This window comes from Eumetopias jubatus, unplaced genomic scaffold (assembly GCF_037043125.1).
Source record: "Eumetopias jubatus isolate StellerSeaLion01/CBP00866 unplaced genomic scaffold, mEumJub1_p1.0 scaffold_1, whole genome shotgun sequence".
NCBI classification, from domain to species: Eukaryota; Metazoa; Chordata; class Mammalia; order Carnivora; family Otariidae; genus Eumetopias; species Eumetopias jubatus.
In genome coordinates this window covers 25935675-25944144 of record NW_028274807.1, presented here as the reverse complement: position 1 = coordinate 25944144, position 8470 = coordinate 25935675, and the positions used below count along the sequence as shown (strand labels likewise).

The window sequence follows — 8470 nt, the reverse complement described above, 5'->3', positions numbered from 1 at the left end:
GACATTTGGGCTCTTTCCATAATTTGGCTATTGTAGATAATGCTGCTATAAACATCAGGGTGCATGTATCCCTTCAAATTAGGTATTTACCCAAAGAATACAAAAATACTAGTAGTGTAATTGCTGGATCATAGGGTAGTTCTATTTTTAACTTTTTGAGGAAACTCCCTACTGTTTTCAGGAGTGGCTGCACCAATTTGCATTCCCACCAACAAAGCAAGAGATTTCCTTTTTCTTTCCTTTTCTTTTCTTTTTTTTTTTTTTATGTCTGATCGTATTTATTTGTCACTCATAGAAAATCTCATTTTTGACTGGACTCAGACTTAGAGGTAGAAGCTCTCAGAGGACAGCCTCCATCTCTTGGCAATCTGTTCCTGGCATTTTTCTTTGGCCTCCTTCATTCTCTTGGCCAAAAGTTTAGCATATTCTGCAGCCTCTTCCTTGTTTTTCTTAGTGCGCTGCTTCTTCAAAGCAATACGCCGCTGTTTGTGCTGGAGGACTCGTGGAGTAACAAGACGCTGAATCTTAGGCGCTTTGGTTCTAGGTTTCTTCCCTTCTTTGTTTAGGGGCTTTCTCACAACATACTGGCGGAGATCATCTTCTTTAGAGAGATTGAAAAGTTTGCGGATTCTGCTGGCTCTTTTGGGCCCCAGACGATGAGGCACAGTAGTATCAGTGAGTCCAGGAATATCCTTTTCCCCTTTTTTTTACAGTGACCAAGTTGAGAACAGTGAGATTGGCATCCACAATGCAACCCTGAACAGATTTGCGCTTTCTCTCTCCAGTCCACCTTGGTCTATAGCAGGAATGCCCCTTACTCAGCAGCAGGTGGACACGACCATGGGTCAAGACACCCTGCTTCATGGGGAAGCCCTGTTTGTCATTGCCACCACTGATTCGGACCACATAACCCTTCCATTCTTCACCCAGAGCATCAGCAGCAACTTCTGTGGCCATACGCTTCTCATAAAAGGTATGAAGTTTGCATTCATTGTCCACTTCAATGAGTTTCTGGCAGCCAGTAGCTGGGAAAGAGATGTTCAGCTTCATCCTGAAGCAGCCTACCGCCTCCGAGGCGCCACGAAAAAGAGCAATTTCCTTTTTCTATGCATTCTCACCAACATTGTTGTTTGTTGTGTTAATTTTAGACATTCTGATAGATGAGGTGATATCTCACTGTGGTTTTGATTTGTATTTCCCTGATGATGAGTGATGTTGAGCATATTTTCATGTGTCTGTTGGCCATCTGTATGTCATCTTTAGAAAAATGTCTATTCATATTTTCTGCCCATTTTTAAATGGAATTATTTTTTGGGTGAGTTTGATAAGTTCTTCATATGTTTTGTATACTAGCCCTTTATCTGATATGTCATTTGCAAATATCTTCTCCCATTCAGTAGGTTGCCTTTTCGTTTTGTTGATTGTTTCCTTCGCTGTGCAGAAGCTTTTTATTTTAATGAAGTCTCTGAGTTTGAAGGACTCTGATTTTTTCATTATAATGGGGATGGATGAGCCACCCTACTTCTGAGGCAACTGGGGGCAAGGGCTTTTACTAAGATGTTTAGAGCCCAGTGGCTAGTATCCAGACTTCCTACATGTACCTTTCAAGTCCTTGCTGTCTAGAGAGCTGTGGACAAATCTTTATGACTTATGAAAACTTTCAAACCTCCTTGTGTCCCCCACCCCCCACCCTGACTTGCAAATAAATACAGGAGCCCTCTTTGGTTCAGTTACTTTTCCCTTTTTCCAGCAACTGCTAACATTTGCTTCTCTCTTTTCTTAAGGAATCTCCAACCTCCAAATATTCTTGGATGATAGATTGTATCAGTCAGGCTCATTCAGCTGCAAGATAGAGGAACCAAACTCATTTAAGCACCTAAAAGGAGTTTATTGGCTTCAAGAAATGGGAACTCCCTGGGCACCACTGACTTCAGATGTGGCTGGCCTGGAGGTTGAAACAGTATCCTTCCTTCTCTGTTCCTTGCTCTGATCTTCTTGTTGGCTTTTTAAAGCTTTTATCTCTACTGGTAGATCACCTCTAGAAAGACTTGGCTGCTAATAACTGATAATTATTCTTTATTTTTTAAAGATTTTATTTATTTATTTGACAGAGAGATACATAGCGAGAGAGGGAACACAAGCAGGGGGAGCGGGAGAGGGAGAAGCAGGCTCCCTGCTGAGCAGGGAGTCCAATGTGGGGCTCAATCCTAGGACCCTGGGATCATGACCTGAGCCGAAGGCAGACACCCAACGACTGAGACACCCAGGTGCCCCCAACTGATAATTATTCTTATTCGATTTTTGCAAAAGTGTCAGAATGTTGAGTATAGGCTCATGCCTGAAATAACCATTGTGGCCAGGGAAAATAGTATTTGTATTGTTCAGGCCAGGAGACAGGGCGTATGATAAATTCCATCTGAATTATGGAAATGAGAAGGAATGTGACTCCTTTAGAGAGTAACAATGGTGGGAGGTTGGTGGGGGGCGGGGAGCATGTTCACTATAGGACTCTCTTTAGTAGGGCCCTGAAATATAAGGAATCTATTTTTCTTTGCCTTGACAAGGACCTTAAGCTCAGAACACAAACATTTGCCTACTTACTTAGGCTACGGAAGGGCAAAATGCCTCTCATTCTTACCACAGTAGTAAAATCAAAATACATATTTATATCTCAATTAATTATCCTATTATATTTTTAAGTGGATTGCATACTTAGCGTCTCCATACCAAACATTAAAAGCATTCTATTTGTTAGCATTTTGCTTAGTCATATTAAATACACACAATATATTCAGGTTAGATTTGACCTCAATCTCCCTAGGATTCAGGAAGCCCCCTTCTAACCGATGGCTTTTTCCCTAGTCACTCTTCCAAATACTTTCAATGATTGCTGCTAGATAAGTCCTCAGAATGTCTAGTTTTTGGCTGTTTATAAAGTAAAATTCATACACTTATTTTCCAGAAGACATGCAAGGCTCTAAGCCTAGAGGGGTATGACACAGTGCTTTTGCTGAACTTTCAATGTGCTGAAAACAACAGATTAATGATCAGACAACTGATAGTGAAAGTAGCAAGTACTGTAATCAAGGCATAAATGCAAAGTTTCATTTTCATTTCTTTTCATTCTGTCCCTTCAGCCTGGACCATGCTTCCACATTATGCCTGCCTCTGATGATCCTACTTCCTTTAATACCCAGCTCAAATGCTCTCCCCTCCTTCAAAGTCTTCCACTTTACTTTTTTTGGATTTGATCTTTCTCTTGGATGACACTATAGCATTTGATGTTGAAGAGGCATTTGTCATGTTGTGTGAGAATTGTTGTGTGATTATAGTTTATCACTTCCTCTCTTCCTCGCCCACCCATTCGGGTCTCCTGCAGGGATCCTTCTCAGCTTCCAATCTTGTCCTAATTTTCATTGAGGAAATAGAAGTTGACAGCAGTTCCCTTTTATTCTCAGCACAAAAATAACTATCTCTACTCTCTACCTTTTCTTCTATTACGTGATGTGAAGTTATTTCTGCTGTTTTAAATCTCATTCCTTCATGATTTATTAAATACTCTGATCATGCACTCTTCTCTGCTGTCTTCACACCATTGGTTTCTTACCTGTTTTGCCTAATTTCCACCAGCCTATAAACAGTCCTTACTGTCCTATATCTTTGACACCTCTTTGACTTGAAATCTCATTTTCTCTAATATTAAAACTCAAATCAGGAAGTGACCCCGTCACTAACAGATTTTGCTTCTGTTAAGATTGCCTGTCCTTTTAAATCCCACATACCCCTCTCCTTCTCTTTCTTGACGGTTAGCAGCATTAGTTAAAATTGACCACTCTCTCCTTTTTGGAACATACTTTTCTTTTGGATTTTATGAAAATACCCTAAATTGTTTTTCTCAGTGGCCACCCAATCTAAGTCTACTTTGATTTTTTTCTTACTCTCATTTCATCCTTAAAATATATCAATATCATGGGCTTAATTCTTGGACTCCTTTTCCCTATATTTCATTCATCCTCATGTTCATAAATATATACAGTTCTAACTTACACTGCAACTCCAGGCTTTAGCTCGTTTTTAAGTTGGGTTACTAGATTTTTTTTTTTCTTTTTAGCTATTGAATTCTAAGAGTTCCTACGTGAAATAAATTAGTCACAAAAGAACAAATACTGCATGATTCTACTTATAGGAGATTTCTAAAATAGTTAAATTCACAGAATCAGGGAGTAGAAACCATCTGGGCGAACTGATGACATTGAACCTATCCCTGCCTTTCAGCACAAGTATATGAAAGGGGAGGATCATTTCTCTGACTCATCTGCTTAGCTTGGAAACTTGACTTTGAGAGAAGAGGAAGAACTGCAATTTGATCATAGATTCAGTATGAGATTTGCTGGTCTGCCCCTAGACAAGTTCTGTTTTTCTCTGAGGAGTATCCAGCCATTCACAGAATAGCAACGGACATTTTGCTACAGTTTCTAACTTGTTACATGTGTAAGCAGGAGTTTTCATATAAGTATCATGAACAAGGAAGGAAATAATCTCATTTCAGTTGGGAAAAAAATGTGTGTACTTATCTGAAGTTTGCTACATAAATATTCATTTTGGGTCAAAAACCTCCCATAAATTTCACATTAGAAATGTAAATTTTTATCTTTGTTTTTGGTTTAAAACCTACTTCTCATGGTTTTATAGTATAACTTTAAGAACATCAGGAAACCAGTAATTTTTCTAGTCCTATATTTGAATCTGAATGTATCCCTTATCAAATTGTTTTCAAAGTCTCATATGAAAAGAGGCATTAAGTTATATTTTTGTTTCTATTACTTGAGCTTATGGTTTCAGTAGCTTTTTGCTACTTTCAAAAACTATTTTTTTACGTGTTAAGATTTTATATATGTAAATTATTTAAAATCCATATGCTACCTTTATTATATCTACTGACCCTGTTTCCATTTAAGACATTTATTATGTTGTCCTTACAAGTTTTAAAAAAATTTTTAAAGATTTATTTGAGGGAGAGAGCATAAGCAGGGGTGAGGGACAGAGGGAGAGGGAGAAGCAGACTCCCTGTTGAGCAGGGAGCCCAATGTGGGGCTCGATCTCAAGACCTTGAGATCATGACTTGAGCCGAAGGCAGATGCTTAACTGACTGAGCCACCCAGGTGCCCCTTGAATTTTAAAAATTTATGAGAGGTGCCTGGGTGGCTCACTCATTAAGCGTCTGCCTTCGGCTCAGGTCACGATCCCAGGATCCTGGGATCGAGCCCCGCATCAGGCCGCCTACTCGGCGGAAAGCCTGCTTCTCCCTCTCCCACTCCCCCTGCTTGTGTTCCCTCTCTCGCTGTGTGTCTCTCTGTCAAATAAATAAATGAAATCTTTAAAAAAATAAAAATTTATGAAAAGATTAATTTTAAGAATCATAAAGTATACTCAACTATTATTTGATTTTTTTTTTGAGTTTTCAAAAAAATTTTTATTTAGAGAAAGAGAGCATGAGTTGGGGGGAGAGGCTGAGAGAGAGTGAGCAAGAGAATCTCCAATAGACTCCCCACTGAGCAAGGAGCCCGATTTGGGACTTGATCTCAAGACCCTGAGATCAGGGCCTGAGCCTAAATCAAGAGTTGGACACTTAACTGACTGAGCCACCCAGGCACCCTTCAACTCTTGTTTTAATGAAGGTTAACTTTAAAGTAATTTTAATCTAAAATTGGAGAAAACACTACTCCTGTACCAAATGCTATAGCTCCTTAACATTTTGTATAGTAGATATTTGTAGTAAGACTTTTAGGCCTACTTGGATAAAGAGTAAAAAAAGAAAAAAAAATCAAGTATGAGTTAAAGAAAAACTGAAGAAAAAATCCAAATACCGATTTGTATTCTGATATTCTCGGGGAGGGAAAATCACATGAAAAGTTGAGTTGGCCAAACCCAACACATTAAATTATTATTGGATTGGCTCTTCCACTTACTGATTATGTTAATACATGAGATACTGAGTAATAGTATTTATGCGAGGGTTCCCTGAGATATGAACTTTTTTTTCTTTTTTTCTGGGTTGCTCCAGGAATAAGAATCTTGAGGAAGGCTGATCTAGACAGAGCGGAAACCTGCTCAACACATTTTGTAGTAATCAGTACCTGGCAAATTTGATAAGACCCTTCTTTATCTTCCAGCTAGTGAATTTGTGGTCAAAATTTACAATGGTCCTAAACTTCCTCAGTTTTATGAGAGAAGAATTTGATGTTCATACTTACTGATGCAGCTTTCTAGAGTGAGGAAGAAAAGCTTTTTCTTAGATTTCCCTCTTTTGGTAAATGGTACCATCATCCATTCACCCTATTTCCAAGTGGAAATCTTTTCTTCAGTGTTCCACTGCTATTCAGCAGAGCAGATCCAATCCAGCTGATCTCAAAAGGATATCCTGAATCCACATATACTTCTCTCCATCTCTGCTGGTACCACCTTGTGCAAACCACAACTCTTTCCCATGATTATCCAAATAACCACTGAACTAGTCTCTGCTTTCACTGTTGCCCTCTGCCTGTCCATTCTTCTCACTAAAGAAATTATCAAAATCCGAAATCAGATTATACTTCTGGCCTCTCTAATCTCTTCCCAAAATTAAGATTATTCAATGGTTTCCCATCATATTTAAAATAAAATAGATTTCTTATCCTCAAGTCCTGAATGATCCATGTCCTCTGCCCATCTATGACTTCATTCTCTATGGTTTCAACCTTAGTCTCCTTTTTTTTTTTTTTAAGATTCTTTTTTTTCTTTTTCTTTTCTTTCTTTCTAGTGTGAGAACACGTGTGCCCATGCACGTGTGAGCAGAGGGAGGGGCAGAGGGAGAGGAAGAGAGAGAATCCCAAGTAGACTCCAAGCTAAGTGAGGAGCTGGATGGGGCTTGAACCTACAAGCCAGGATCATGACTGGAGCCAAAACCAAGAGTCAGATGCTCAACCAACTGAGCCACCCAGACACCCCTAACCTTGGCCTCCTTTATGGTCCCTGAAAAAGCTAAGTTCATCCTAAACTTAGCATCTTTGCACTACCTGTTTCATTTTCCTGGAAATATTTCCCTCCTAATCTTCTCATAGCTGACTGCTTCTTGTCTCTCTGAGGCTTTCCCTGAACCCCAATTTAAAGTAGTCACCAAGCCATTTTTTATTATATCTGTTTCAATTCTCTTCATGGCACTGATATTCATGATTTATTATATCATACATTATTATATCTAACATATATAATTATGTAATGTTATAGTATTCTGATTTACATATGAATTATTTACTTTTGGTTTCTTCCCAAGAGAAGGGAAACTTAATGAAAATAGGGATATTATCAATTATCTCTGTTCACCACTGTATCAACAACCAATAGTAGGGCCTAGCATAGAAAAATACTTAAAGAATAAATAAACTTTTTTTTATTAATGACCACATGAAAAAAGCAGATGGACAGTGACTGACATATTCTCTCTCTTCCAAGTGGATTCTGAGGTCAGAAGCATGTGCGATCCTTTTGAGCATGGTAAATGTTGTGTGACGTGTACAAGTTATATATATATATCCTTGTCACCTATTTTCTCATGTGTGATGTGAATATGAGGGTGTTGGATCAGAATGATATTCAAGGCCCTTTTCAGCTTGGCAAATAGACTTTTTTTTTTTTTTTTTTTTTTAGGATCTTATTTGAGAGACAGAGAGCATGAGTGGGGTGAGGGTCAGAGGGAGAAGCAGACTCCCTGATGAGCTGGGAGCCCGATGTGGGGCTCTATCCTGGGACTCTGGGATCAATACCTGAGCCAAAGGCAGACGCTTAAGGAACTGAGCCACCCAGTGCCCCTCTGCAAATATACATCTTATAATGAAATGGTAAACTCTATTTTAGGATGCCACTAGCTTTAATTACTAAATATCTACATCAATCTCAACTTTAAACTTGGTGATAAAAAAATTGTAACAGCAAGAATATCATGCCTGTTACTAATATTAATCCTTGGTGTCAGATTTTTTTAAATCAACTCAAATTATATTCCCTTATATGGTGTCTTACATCTATATCTCAATCAGCTATTGCTGTAAAATTTTCAACATGAAACTTTTATTAAGATGAAGTAAAAAGGATAATGACATTTTTAAGTCTTAGGACTTAATGTGATATGGAAGACTTAATATGATATGGAAGACTTTTCAGAAAGGTATTTTATATCTTCGGCTGGAAATGTTTATTTCTATTTCCTACAGCTTTGCTATGTTACAATGAACTGAGTGGTGACTGTTGGGTATAATTGACAGGAACACACTTTTGGGAGGGGAGAAGCATTCACAAAATCAATATGAATCCATTTGGGAAAGTGGAGTTGTTTAGAGAAATATAAATATCTTCACTCAGTTTTTGTCCATTTACTGAAAGCAGTTTGAAACTAATTGAAAAAGTAATGTTTTTCTATATATCTGCACATTAA

The 8470-nt window shown here is 38.3% G+C and overlaps 1 pseudogene; it reads right to left on the bottom strand.

The window, feature by feature from the left end:
* Positions 1-271: 271 nt before the first annotated feature.
* On the bottom strand, positions 272-1081 carry LOC114218858 (small ribosomal subunit protein eS6 pseudogene; annotated as a pseudogene).
* Positions 1082-8470: the final 7389 nt, after the last annotated feature.